Consider the following 13,703-nt stretch of genomic DNA (forward strand, 5'->3'; position numbering starts at 1 on the left):
ATGGTTTTTTTTTTTTTTTTTTAATCAACAGCAATAAAGAATTTTATTGAAAAGATCAAAAAAGAGGCGAGAATGAGGAATCCTCTACAAGAAAGAAAGCACAAGAAAGAAAATGCATCTCCAAAAAATGAAATCCTAAAAACAGAACTCCTACATAGCACACATTGATACCCAATTTCTAACTAATAAAAACAATGGGACTCCTTTAAAATGAGGATTCACTGGAGCCCAAAATGATGCTAAATGACAAACGTTATCCCAAAGAAAGTCCACCTCCCGGGATTTGTCTTCGAAAATCCGTGCATTCCTTGCCAACCACAAAACCCAAAAGATTGCAAAGACGGCACACAACCATAACACCTTGCCCTTTTTGATCCTCCCAAACCTTTAAAGTCAGTATCATTTATGCACTACCTTTCGGAGACACCCACTTAACATTCTTCAAATGAAACAACCTTCGCCACAAGCTCAAAGCAACTGGACAATGTAAAAATATATGATCCAAGGACTCACCATCCTTACAATACATAATGCACCGTTGAGAATTTAAAGAACGATTATGTCTCCTTTTTTGCAATGTATCATTTGTCAGAATGCCCTCATGAACCAAATACCACATAAACGCCTTCACTTTAATAGGAGCACAAGCTTTCCATATTTTTTTTTACAAAAAGGAAACTGTAGGGTATGAGGAATATCAGGAATAATATCGAAAAAAAGATTTGCAAGAAAAGGTACCTGATGAACGAGGAGTCTGAACCCTCATATCCTCCATCAAAGGAAACAAAGAAAAGTGATCAAGCCTAGACAACATAGATATCAACTGTGCAGCCTCTCTATCATTGAGATTTCTGGAAAAATTAAAATTCAAAGAAATTGGAGCCATAGAAGAACAAGCCATGGAAACAACGGAACAATTATGAAATCGAGCCACTTTATAAATTTGAAAAATTTGAAGCAAAGGAGGAAGATCCCATCCAAGCTTCCTCCCAAAAACGAACCCAACTTCCCATTTCCCATTCTCTCATAAAGAAAATGCGACCAAAGTGTATAGATTTGCGAAATTGATTTCCAAGGAGCCCGACAATTACCCCTCACAGCCATGTTTAAGTCTCTACCATTGTCTCGAATCCCATACTTGCTTTTAATTACAGAATGCCAAAGTGAATCACTCTCAGATGGAAATCTCCATAACCACTTACCAAGTAGAGCCATATCCTAGCCACAATGTTACCAATGGCCAAGCCACCTTTATCTTTTGGATATGAAACAATCTCCTAATTCACTAAGTGATCCCTCTTCCCCTCATCCTTACCTCCTCATAGGAAGTCCCTTATCAACTTTTCAATTGACCTTGCCACCCTAAGAAGCATGGACACAGACATGTGACATGACACGGACACGCTAACACGTTAATTTTTAAAAAATGTAGGACACGACACGTGGAGGACGCGCATGAAATATTTAATTTTATATATTTATTATATGTTATATATATAAATATATCATTCAAAGATAATAAAAAATGTAATATGACACTAATTCCTATAAATTTATATGGGTTTGTTTTATTATTGTATCTTAAGTTGTTTTATTCAAAACTTATAATTAGTTTCACACGTGTTTAATCGATAGACACGTGTGTTTAAACGATTGACACGTGTGTTCTCCAAGTGTTCAAAGAGTGTCTGGGTCTTGAAAAAAATTTAGAAAATACGACACGTTTTGAAGAGTGTCGGACATGTGTCCTAAGAGTGTCCAAAGAGTGTCGGTGTCTGACACAGATATGACACGGATACGTCACCTTCTTAAAAGTGTCCATGCTTCTTAGTTGCCACCTTTACTAGGATTTTGAACAAAGATAAAAGAACAAATAGAAATGCCACTCAATATTGTCTTAACCAAAGTATATATGCGTCCCCATGAAAGTAAAGTCGTACTCCATGCTCCTAACATTTTCCCAATCTTCTCCAGAACTGGATTCTTGAAAGATTCACATCTCAGATTATCCCCATCCCCCCCCCCCCTAAAAAAAAAAAAAGAAAACCCAAATGGAAGTCCTAAGTACTTGAACGGAAGCGACTCAATACCACACCCAAGAAGTACAGCCATTCTCTTCTCTTCAGGGGGTGAGAGTCAGGTAGTTAATCTTTTGTCAGTATTGAGACTGTTTGGGGTACTCTCAGTGTAACCCTTCCCCATTTGTTAGCCTAAGATGGGAAGTTGGCTAAATATACTTCCATGAAATGGTTAAGACGATTGTTGGGGATGAGATGTAGGTTTCAACTAATCAAGAAATTTGTGGCCGAAAACGATCTTTTCCAAGATTTTGCTTCTGTAGGAGCATTTATACAACTAAATGTAGTGTTATCAGACAAAAAGAATTTCTTTAGCCTCATAGATGTCAAAGAAGATAGGTTTTTATTTATTTTTCAAATTATATATATATATATATATATTTAACCCTCCTCATCATATATGTAGCGACAATGCTTCAACGTCATTTGGAAAGTTTTCATTGTTTGATTTGGGTACTTTCTAAAGCTTTTAAACTTTCTGAATTTAATGAACCCTCGTGAATGGCACATATACCTGTGTGTTTGTGTTATGTGAAACCACTTGTGTTTGTGATTGCATGGGCAAGCATGCACAGGAGTATAAGAGGAAGTGCCAGTTCCACTATATGCATTCATAAGTGTGAGAAATTTGGCTTATTCAAGTCTTGCAATTTTCATAAATAACTTTTTAAGAGAAGCATGTTTGGAGGCTATGAAGCATAGACACAGGCACGAGACAAGGATACGGATACGACAGGACACAGAAAATTCCAAAAAAGTAGGACACGGACATGACTCGGACATGACTCGGACACGTTACAAATAGTTATATGTTGATATAATATTATCTAAGAATATATTATGTTATGTAGTTATATATGTGCATAGTATGTACAAAATTAAATAATTACTTTATATCAAGTAAATATTGTATCTAATTCTCTTACACGAATTTTTAAACTATTGGATTGGACCATAGTAGTTAAAAATTAGATAAACTATAGGAAACATATATAATTGCAACATTTCCCTTGCCCTCCTAAGTCATCTATTTATACACTTTTTAGAAAGAATGATACATTACGTTACTCTTAAGAACTATACATTGTTTTTAACAATATAAAATATTTATATCAAATTCTCGAACTTTGAAAATTATAACTTGGCAAATGTTAAAATGTTGGTCTGATGTTTATATTTTTAGTGTTAGACATGGCCAAGAAGATATTGATACGTTGTAAAATGACTGTTGGACACGTGTCTGAGGAGTGTCGATTTTAGAAACTTGTTCAACACTGACACGTCACTTTCTTAGAAGTGTTCGTGCTTCTTTGTTTGGAAGAATATGTTTATTCCAACTGTTGACAAGTTGGTATCATTGAACTCTTGAAAATGATTAATGCCATTGTTTTTCTTTTTCTTATTTTTGACTAACAATGAAGTGAAACCAAAACAATATTGCATATTATAAATGCAATGATACGATTTATTGGTTAGTTAAAACTAAATCAATTATTGCTCTGTGTCTTTGATTATACGATATTCCATCCAAAGAGACATTCATTGGCATTTATCATATCTATATGTAATGTGTATGTAATGTTGTAGAGACGTGCAACACATGATGTTGTAATGAATGGATTTGATTAAGTAGATAATGCTGAGACATGCATGCAATACATGATATTTTATTATGTAGTTTAAACAATTAATACACATTGCTAATATCGAAAAGGAGATAGCATAGCTTGAATTTTTGACCATACAAAAATAGAAGTACACAAAGTTTAGTCCCATTGAAAAGAATACTAACAGCAACTGATGCATATTGAGATCAAAATTACTTGCACATGAACTATGTTACAGGGACTCTTTTAAAAGCTTTAGGCTCCCAAGCAGGACAAACAACACTTCAGTGTCTGATATGTTTAGTTAACATGCTTTATGATTTATGAACATGCTTTGCTTAGTATTCAAATTTACTTTATGTAATTTTAAGTAGCACTCATTATATGAGTTTTGTTATGGCAGTTTCACAATGAGTAAAGTGTTCATATGCCCTGTGTTACATAAAAGGACCATTTTAGTTGATGCAATAAAAGAAACATATGAATAAATATGAATACATTAGACGCATACCTGCACCTGTCATAAGCAGTTGAGGCTATGGAACATAGATCTTGAAAATTGAGTCAAAAACCTAGTTTGATAACAAGAAAATAATGGTTTTCTTCAACGTATTTAACATGGAAGATGATATACAAACTCCTTTTCTAGACCTAAATGAGATGATTGGTTGATAGTTAGAGAAGATATGAGACACATAGAGAGAGAAAGAGAGAGAGAGAGAGAGAGAGTTGCCTTAGATATTCTAAGAGATTGCCACATCATTGGGTTTAAAAAATGAGTATTTTGGGCCTAAATAGCACTACTCATTTAACATTTAAAAGTATTTATGGTATTGTTAAGTGGCCAATTTTTTTGTCAATATTATTCTAAAGTTATTACGCGATGGTGGATAGAAGTGACGGTAGATGGAAATGTTAGGGGAAGGGCAGACCTAGATTGACGTGGGGTAGTGTAGTAAATAGAGATATGAATCTTCTTAATTTGACTAACCAAATGGCCGTTGATAGAATCAAGTGAAGAAGAAAGATTCATATACCCGACTCCATTTGATGGGACTTAAGGTTGGTTTGGTATTATTCTAAAGTTATTAAGCCCGTTGCTCTCTTATTTCTTTTGCTTGCATCTTGTGTGAAGGAATTTTCATACTAGGCGTGATTTCTTCATGTTCTCCCTCCCCAAAAGGAGCCTATTATTTGACTTATAAGTACATCAATTTGTTTGTTTTGCTAAGCCAATAATTACATGAAAAAACTATATGCGCTTATTTTCCTTTTCTTTTTTTTTTCCTTTTGTTAAACAATTGAGTTGTAGCTTGGCATGTATAAGGTGTATTTACACAACACATTGATAATCTATAGTTTACTGTGATTGGCTAAAAAGTGATGATGCTAAGGATGGAATTATATTACTATATTTTACATGGATGTAGAGGCATATATCTAATCGTTAAGAAGACATTGACATGATATTGTAATCCAATTGAACTAAAGGAAAGTGTTTATACGATTCTATTAGAACTATGCAAAGGTTCATGCAGTTAGTACGTTGTGTTGCAGTGAAATAACAATTTCATTATAATCCAATAGACAAGAGATATTGAGATTGATTAGTGGAAACTTATGAAGTCAAAAGTGAACTTGCCAAAAATATTGTAGTGCTAAAGGACATGAAAGTTGTTGTATTAAAGGAGATGATATTAAAAATTTAGATGATGGCTTTTGTATAGCCTTATTTTTTGCTAACTTTGAGCATTAATTAAGGTGGGACCCAAGCGTTATTTTTAATGTTTCTAATTGGGTTCATGTTTAATGTCGCGTAGTGAATAAATTCATGTATTTGGTTGCTCAAAACCATTTTCGAATGAATGAGAATTCAACGCGCATTTTCGAGTTCGTGAAAATATATTTTAGTGGGTTTACTACACATTTGTGAAATGTGCTTATCCCACATTGGAAAGGCTTGAGGAATTGTTTGGGTTTATAAACCTTAGCATTGGATACTTGGGATAGGCCCCAAGGGGTACCCAAGTTTGTAGAAGGATGAGGTTATGGATGAAGTGGACTAGAGCCATTGGACCCAAAATTAAAACCACGTGCGCGCCGCCGACTAGTCGGGCTAGGCTGGGCTGGGCTTGGGCGTGGTGTAAGGTTGGGTTGGGTTTGTCTGACCCAATACTTATCTTTTTAGGCTAAAAACATTTATAATTTATTTTTTATTTTTTATTTTGGTTTCAAAATTCAAAATAAATTGGTCCAAAATTTTTTCCTTTACCCAAACAGGTCCCAAACTGCTTTACCCATCACGGAACAGGTTCAAATGGGTCAAAACAAGTTCACACCTGTCGATTCAACCGTTTATCTGTTCAAACAGGTTATGTACCTGTTGAATCCATCCGAACAGGTTTTATACTTGTTCGGAAAAGCACCATTCTGCCTATATAAAGGTTGCTTCCAGCAATTCATTTCATAAGATTTTTCCATAATATTTTCGTCCTTCTCCTTCTGTTCTTCTTCTGTCTTTCTACATCTTTTCTACATTTATTTTGTTTAGGAAGAAAAAAATAGAGTTATAACAGAGTTTTGGTTCGCCAGACTTAAATTTGTAGTGCTGCAAATTTAAGTGTTAGTCATTGCATTCTGGGAAGTAGACGCTGGTAAAACTCGAAGCATCAGAGCGAGGTCGAAATCTACTTTAAAGAGATTGTGTCCAACACAAGCTTCGACATTAATTTCTGTAAGTATTTAATTCGGGAAATAATTTATATAATTATTTTTTGAATTATTTTATTTTATTGTTTATTTAATTTATACATTTAATTTACACACATACACCTTTGTGGGTTCTAACAATCTTAAAGTAGATTTTCTTATTTTTATTTATTTCTGCGATAGACAGACAAATATTTTGTTTTGGGAAATTAAATAGTAGTAATATACTATTTAATTTCTTAAATAGTAGTAATGTACTATTTATCATTGGAATTTTGTTACAAAATATTATTCTGTTTATTTTGTGTGTAAATTGTTTTTTGTATAAAGTTGTGATTGGTACAATTTTTCATTTTGTCAGAATTATGACAACTGAAATTAATAGTATTGAGACTGTTATTATTCAAACGCCACACCTATTGTGCCAGTGATGACTCCGGCAGTACCGGTAAATCATGAGGAGAAGCTAGAAAAGTTCAATGGTAATGATTTTAAAAGATGGCAACAAAAGATGATGTTTTATCTTACCACATTGAATTTGGCTTGCTTCACTCATAAAAAGGCACCGACACTGAACGAGGGAGAAACTGATTGGCAAGTGGTTGCCGCAATTGATGCATGGAAACATGGTGATTTTCTGTGTCGAAACTATATTCTCCATGGGTTGGACAATACACTATATAATGCGTATAGTGTTAAAAGCACTGCTAAAGAACTGTGGGAATCTCTAGATCATAAGTATAAGACAGAGGACGCCGGTACAAAGAAATTTATTGTCGACCATTTTCTGGATCTTAAAATAATGGATTCCAAGACGGTTATTAGCCAGGTTCAAGATCTCTAATTAATTCTCCATGACATACATGCGGAAGGGATGGTTCCCAGTGAATCTTTCCAAGTAGCGGCAATCATTGAAAAATTGCCACCATCTTGGAAAGAATTCAAGAATTATCTGAAGCATAAGCGCAAGGAGATGAAATTGGAGGAATTTATAGTGCGACTCCGAATTAAGGAAGACAACCGTGGTTCTGACAAGAAATTAGGAAATCATGTCATGCAAGCTAAAGCCATTGTTGTGGAACATGAACATGGGTCAAAGTTCAACAACAAGAAGTGGAAGCATGATGGCAATGGTCCCAAACAAGGATCCACTAGTAAGATCAACAAAGGGATCAACAACGGGTTCAACAAGAGGGTTAAAGGCAAGTGTTTTGTGTGCGGTAAAAATGGGCATCACGCTAAGGATTGTCACGTTTGCAAGGACGGAGGGAGTTCAAGCAAAAAGCCAACATAGCCGATGATTTTTATCTTTCCGATGGAGTGGCTGACATCAATCTTGTTGTAGTAGTCTTTGAAGCAAATTTGATGGGCAATCCCAAGGAATGGTGGGTGGATACTGGAGCAACCCGCCATATCTGTGCAGATAAGAAGATGTTCACAACCTAAAAAATGATGGAAAGTGAGGAACAACTTTTTATGGGAAACTTCTCCACTTCAACTGTAGGAGGGCAAGGAAAGATTGTGATAAAAATGACCTCGGGAAAAGAACTCACTCTTAACAATGTACTCCATGTGCTAGAAATTCGCAAGAATTTGATTTCTAGGTCATTATTGATCAAAAATGGGTTTAAGATAGTCTTTCAGTCTAATAAAGTTGTACTCTCCAAGAGTGGAATGTATGTGGGGCGAGGTTACATGAGTGATGGGCTTTTTAAGCTCAATGTAATAACTGTTGTACCTAATTTAGCTTTTAAAAATAAGAACACATCTTCTGTTTATATTGCTGAGTTTTCTTTTTTATGGCATGGTAGATTAGGACATGTTAATTTTAATTCTTTGCATAGACTTGTTGCTTTAGAATGTTTACCAATTCTAGAATTTGATCCCAATCATAAATGTAAGATTTGTGTTAAGACAAAACTCACTGAGGCATCATTTAATAAAGTTGAAAGAAGTACTGAACCTCTAAGTTTAATTCACACAAATATCTGTGATTTAAAATTTGTTCAAACTAGAGGAGGTAAGAAGTACTTTATTACTTTTATTGATGATTGCACTCGATATTGCTATGTTTACTTATTGAGAAGTAAAGATGAAGCCTTAGAAGCTTTTTAGCAATATAAACTTGAGGTTAAAAATCAACTTGGCAGAACTATTAAGATAGTAAGGAGTGACAGAGGTGGTGAGTATGATGCACCATTTAAAGAATTTTGTTCTAAACATGGTATCATTCACCAAACCATTGCACCCTATTCTCCTTAGTCAAATGGTGTTGTTGAGAGAAAGAATCGAACTCTTAAAGAGATGATGAATGCCATGTTGATTAGTTCAGGGTTACCTCAGAACTTGTGGGGAAAGGCGATTGTCACGCCCCAAAATTCGGACAATTAAATATTAAATTAGGACTAAACCCCAATAATATTCCATCATCCAAATCTTAGAGGTGAAACAAAAAACTAAATGCCAACCAAAACATCTACCATAATTTTATAACTATCAAATACCTCCAACATTAAAGTAGCAACAACCAGCCAAAACAACTTAAATAAAGTACGGTTACAAACCATGCTAAATTATTCCAATACTAAGGTCATTAAAAGAAAATAATAAATACATAAATTAGTATCAACCCTAAGCTCAAGAAAAATAAAATAACTCCAAACGACATGTCTTATGATCACAGTTATTTCTTGTCACCACCAAAGCCTCTACTAATCCTGCAAAGGAAACTCAACTGCGCTCAAACAAAACACACCCAAGTTGCCAAGAGACAAAACGGGTCAGTATACAGGTATATTGGTATGAGTATAAGAATTGACACCCACTTGTCCACTAGACACAGACAAAAATACATTTAATTCTTCTCACGGGACAAGACAAGTAGTTCCAACCGCACCAAGACGAATGGGTAGTTTCCCAAGATACGGTGGCATTTAGTTTCTTGTCTGTACACAACGAAATATAAATTGATTATAAAATAGACAAAATAGAAATAAAAATATGGTGGGTCAGCCCTGCATAAAAAGTTAGTAAAACCCACCATCCTGCAAAACAAATAACGTTAATATAATTTAATCATAAGTAACTTGTTGAAAAAAATATAAAATTACACCGTTTCATACTTAAATAATTCGAATTGATCAAAACTCAAAGAACAAAAGTTTTACAGAATCAAATTTCCTAAAGGACCACGTGAACGAATTTAACAGAAACTGAACAGGTTAAGAGAAAAACTTGATATAAGAATCTAGACAGAACTCAATCGAAAAATCTGAAGCAAAAAACGAACAAAAAACTGCCCTAAGATGATTTTTTTCGAAACATTTCAAAACACGAAAAGTGTGCAGAATAATGTTTTACTTCATTTTACGAGAAACCAATAAAAATGAGCTCGTTTTGTGGGTTAAAGCAGCCTATAAAATCTGCATTACCAAAATGAATCAAACCGACAATAACCAAGGTCATCCGATTATATGTTCTAATCGATCTTTTTAATAAAAAGATAAAACACAAAAGTTGTCTAGAATCGCGTATACATGCTTCTGCTCAAATTTCATAATTTATCAAGATCGTTTACTATTTTTTTTTATCATGTACATAACAGTACCATACACACTATACTAATAAATTCATAACTAAATTCTTTGTTCCTTAACTCCACCACTTCGGCCCTCCCCTTCCGGCCTACACATATATCCCATGTGCCTCCCGTATACCTAACACCGCTTCGAAGCCAAACTTGCACGGGGATATCATCCCGAGTTTGACTCACACTCCCCGGATGGTTAGCATATACATACGCGTGCAAATCAAAGAACTCATCTACTCATGAGAACGAGGCAACAATATATATATCCACAACATCTCACACATGAGAATAAACATAACAATGCCGAGCCTAAGGCATTCAAATAAATCTCATAATCCTCACTTTTTTTTTATGCACTCTTTCTCACCATCACTCAAATGAAACAACAATCCATGGAGTCATGGCGGAGTATAAGCAATTTATCTATGGGTTCCTAATTAATTTTAAATTTCATATAACCATGAGTGTGATTACAACAATAAAATAAATCCATATAAAAATCCTAAATTTGGCATACCCAACTAATCAAAATAATTAAAATTAATCTATCATCTTTATGTAAACACAAAATCAAACTAATATCAAACAAATAGATAAAAACAAGAATTAAACATAAATCAAGGGAAGTGGGTTTTGTACTCACAATACTTTATTGAAGATCAAAGAATATTTAGAAAACTACTAGAGTCACCAAAACAAAACCCTAATCTTTCCTTTTCTTTCCTCTCTTCTTTTTTCCTTGCTATCGCCCCTTTCTTTGTCTTCTTTGATTTCTCTCTCTCTCTCTCTCTCTCTCTCTCTCTCTCTCTCTTACAACTTGGTCTCTCTTTTTTCCTTTTGATCTCCTAAACCTAGTTGAATACTTCTATGTTATTATATATATAATAACCTAAGAGCTAGTATAACCTAATAATATTATACTATAAACCTAAATCTCAGTACATAATAGCTTAATAAACTATAATATGCAGTAAATTTAGTATTAAACTATTGAATTCCGTCTAGATTTTTTAGATCAAGTTTTTCTCTTAACCTGTTCAGTTTCTGTTAAATTCGTTCGCCATGCCTTTTAGAAAATTTGATTCTGTACAACTTTCGTTCTTTGAGTTTTGGTCAATTCAAATTATTTAAGTAGGAAACGGTGCATTTTTATACTTATTCAGCGAGTTACTTATGATTAAATTATACTAACTTCATTTTTTTTCCAGGATGGTGGGTCTTACTAATTTTTTATGCAGGGCTGACCCACCATATTTTTATTTCTATTTTGTCTATTTTATAATCAATTTATATTTCGTTGTGTACAAACAAGAAACTAAATGTCATCGTATCTTGAGAAACTACCCATTCGTCTCGGTACGGTTGGAACTGCTTGTCTTGTTCCGTAACAAGAAATAATGTACTTTTTGTTTGTGTCTGGTGAACGCGTGGGTGTCAATTCTTGTACTCATACCAGTATACCTGTATACTGACCCGTTTTGTCTCTTGGCAACTCGGGTGCGTTCTATTTGAGCACAGCTGAGCTTCCTTTGCAAGATTAGTTGGGGCTACGGTGGTGACGTGGATTTACGATAGTGTTGGACCTGTCGTTTGGACTTCTTTTGTTTTATTGAGCTTAGGATTGATATTAGTCTATGTATTTATTATTCTCTTTATGACTTTAGTATTGGAATAATTTAGAATGATTTGTAACCGTACATTATTTAAGTTATTGTTACTTTAATGTTGAGGTATTGGTTAGTTATGGAATTATGGTGGGTTTCACCCCTAAGATTTGGATGATAGAATGTTATTGGGGTTTAGTCCTAATTTAATATTTAATTGTCCAAATTTTGGGATGTGACAGTTTGGTATCAGAGCTCTAGGTTACCCTAGACTTCTGAGAGTTTAGGTGATCCTCGGATTGTGGAAACATGGGTTAGATGGTTTAGGTTGGTGGTTGAATTTATTCTAAATATTCATGAACGAATTCTTTTTGTGTATTTAACTTGAAGGTGATGGCTGGAAGGTACCTTTAATCTTTTTCGAGAACCCATTAGAGTACTTTTTGATACTGGTGCCTTTCATTCTTTTATATCTAGGCGGTTTGTAGAAAGAGAACATATTGTAACTACCTCATTGTCTAGACCTATTCGTGTTGAGACCCCTTTAGGAGGGGCAGTTACTCTTTATGAGATGTGTAAAGATTTTGAGATTGACTTTGCGTGCAAAGTCTTGTATGCGGACCTAATTGTGTTAGGGTTTGAAGGGTTTACAATTATTTTGGGTATGGATTGGCTGCGAAAATACTTTGTGACTCTAGATTGTGCTAGAAGGACTGTAAATATACATGTTCCCAGTATGTCACAGCTTACCCACACTTCTAGCAGTGGAGAAGAGTCAGTGATGACGAGTTTTCTATGCTCGGTAGAAATCCCTAAGCTGGATATTAGTGAGGTCGATGTGGTACGTGAGTTTGAGGATGTATTTCAAGAGATACCTAGACCTCCACCTCGACAGGTAGTAGAATTTCGCAGTGACTTAATGCCAGGAACTGCACCAATTTCTAAGGTGGCATACAGAACGACGCCTAAAGTGCTTGTGGAGATGAAGAAGCAGTTGGAAGAGATGCTTTAGAAAGGGTTCATTCGTTCAAGTAACTCCTCGTGGGGAGCACCTGCGATCTTTGTCTCCAAGAAAGATGGCACTCTCCATATGTGTATAGATTACAGAGGGCTAAACAAGGTGACTATCAAGAACAAGTATCCGCTACCTAGAATTGATGACTTGTTTGATCAATTGAAGAGGACAGCCATTTTCTCTCAATTTGATCTCAGAACGGGTTACCATCAGGTGGGTGTGTCAGAGGAAAGTATACTGCTTACTGCTTTTCGGACTCGATATGGGTTGTACGAATTTCCTGTAATGCCTTTTGGTTTGACCAATGCTCCTGCCTACTTCATGGACTTGATGAATAGAATTTTTCAACCATATCTAGATAAGTTTGTGATTATCTTCATAGATGATATCCTGGTGTATTCCAAGAATGAGGAAGAACATAGAGAACACTTGAAAGTTATATTGCAGACTTTAAGGGAGCAACAATTATACGCGAAGTTCAGTAAGTGTCATTTTTGGGAGAAAGAAGTTCGATTTTTGGGGCATGTTGTGTCCAATCAGGGAGTAGCAGTAGATCCTGAGAAAGTTATTGCGGTCAAAGAATGGAAGCAGCCCACGAACCCTACAGAGGTGAGAAGTTTTTTAGGACTAGCTAGTTATTACAGGAGATTTATAGAGAAGTTTTCCACTATTGCAGCACCCATGACCAAGTTAACTCGCAAGAATGTGAAGTTTGTATGGACAGATGATTGTGAGAAAGCTTTCCAGGAGTTAAAGCAGCGGTTGACTACAGCACCAGTGTTAACTATACCGGTACAAGGGAAAAAGTTAGTAGTGTTTACTGATGCGAGTGGAACTGGGTTGGGATGTGTATTGATGCAGCATCAGAAGGTTGTATCTTATGCTTCTCGATAGCTAAAACCTCATGAGAGACGATACCCTACTCATGACTTAGAGTTGGCAGCGGTTGTTTTTGCGTTGAAAGTGTGGCGACACTACTTGTTTGGGGAGCACTTTGAGTTATACACAGATCACAAGAGCCTCAAATATCTCTTTTCTCAAAAAGAGTTGAACATGAGGCAACAGAGGTGGGTTGAATTCGTCAGTAGTTATGATTTCGAG

The 13,703-nt window shown here is 35.1% G+C and overlaps 1 pseudogene; it reads left to right on the forward strand.

Annotated features, from left to right (window-relative positions):
* The first annotated feature begins 12,663 nt into the window (after positions 1-12,663).
* Positions 12,664-13,496, forward strand: LOC145816202 (putative mitochondrial protein AtMg00860 pseudogene; annotated as a pseudogene).
* The last annotated feature ends 207 nt before the right edge of the window (positions 13,497-13,703 follow it).

Source organism: Camellia sinensis, unplaced genomic scaffold (assembly GCF_055761805.1).
Source record: "Camellia sinensis isolate YWXY unplaced genomic scaffold, ASM5576180v1 Unanchor3, whole genome shotgun sequence".
Lineage (NCBI taxonomy): Eukaryota > Viridiplantae > Streptophyta > Magnoliopsida > Ericales > Theaceae > Camellia > Camellia sinensis.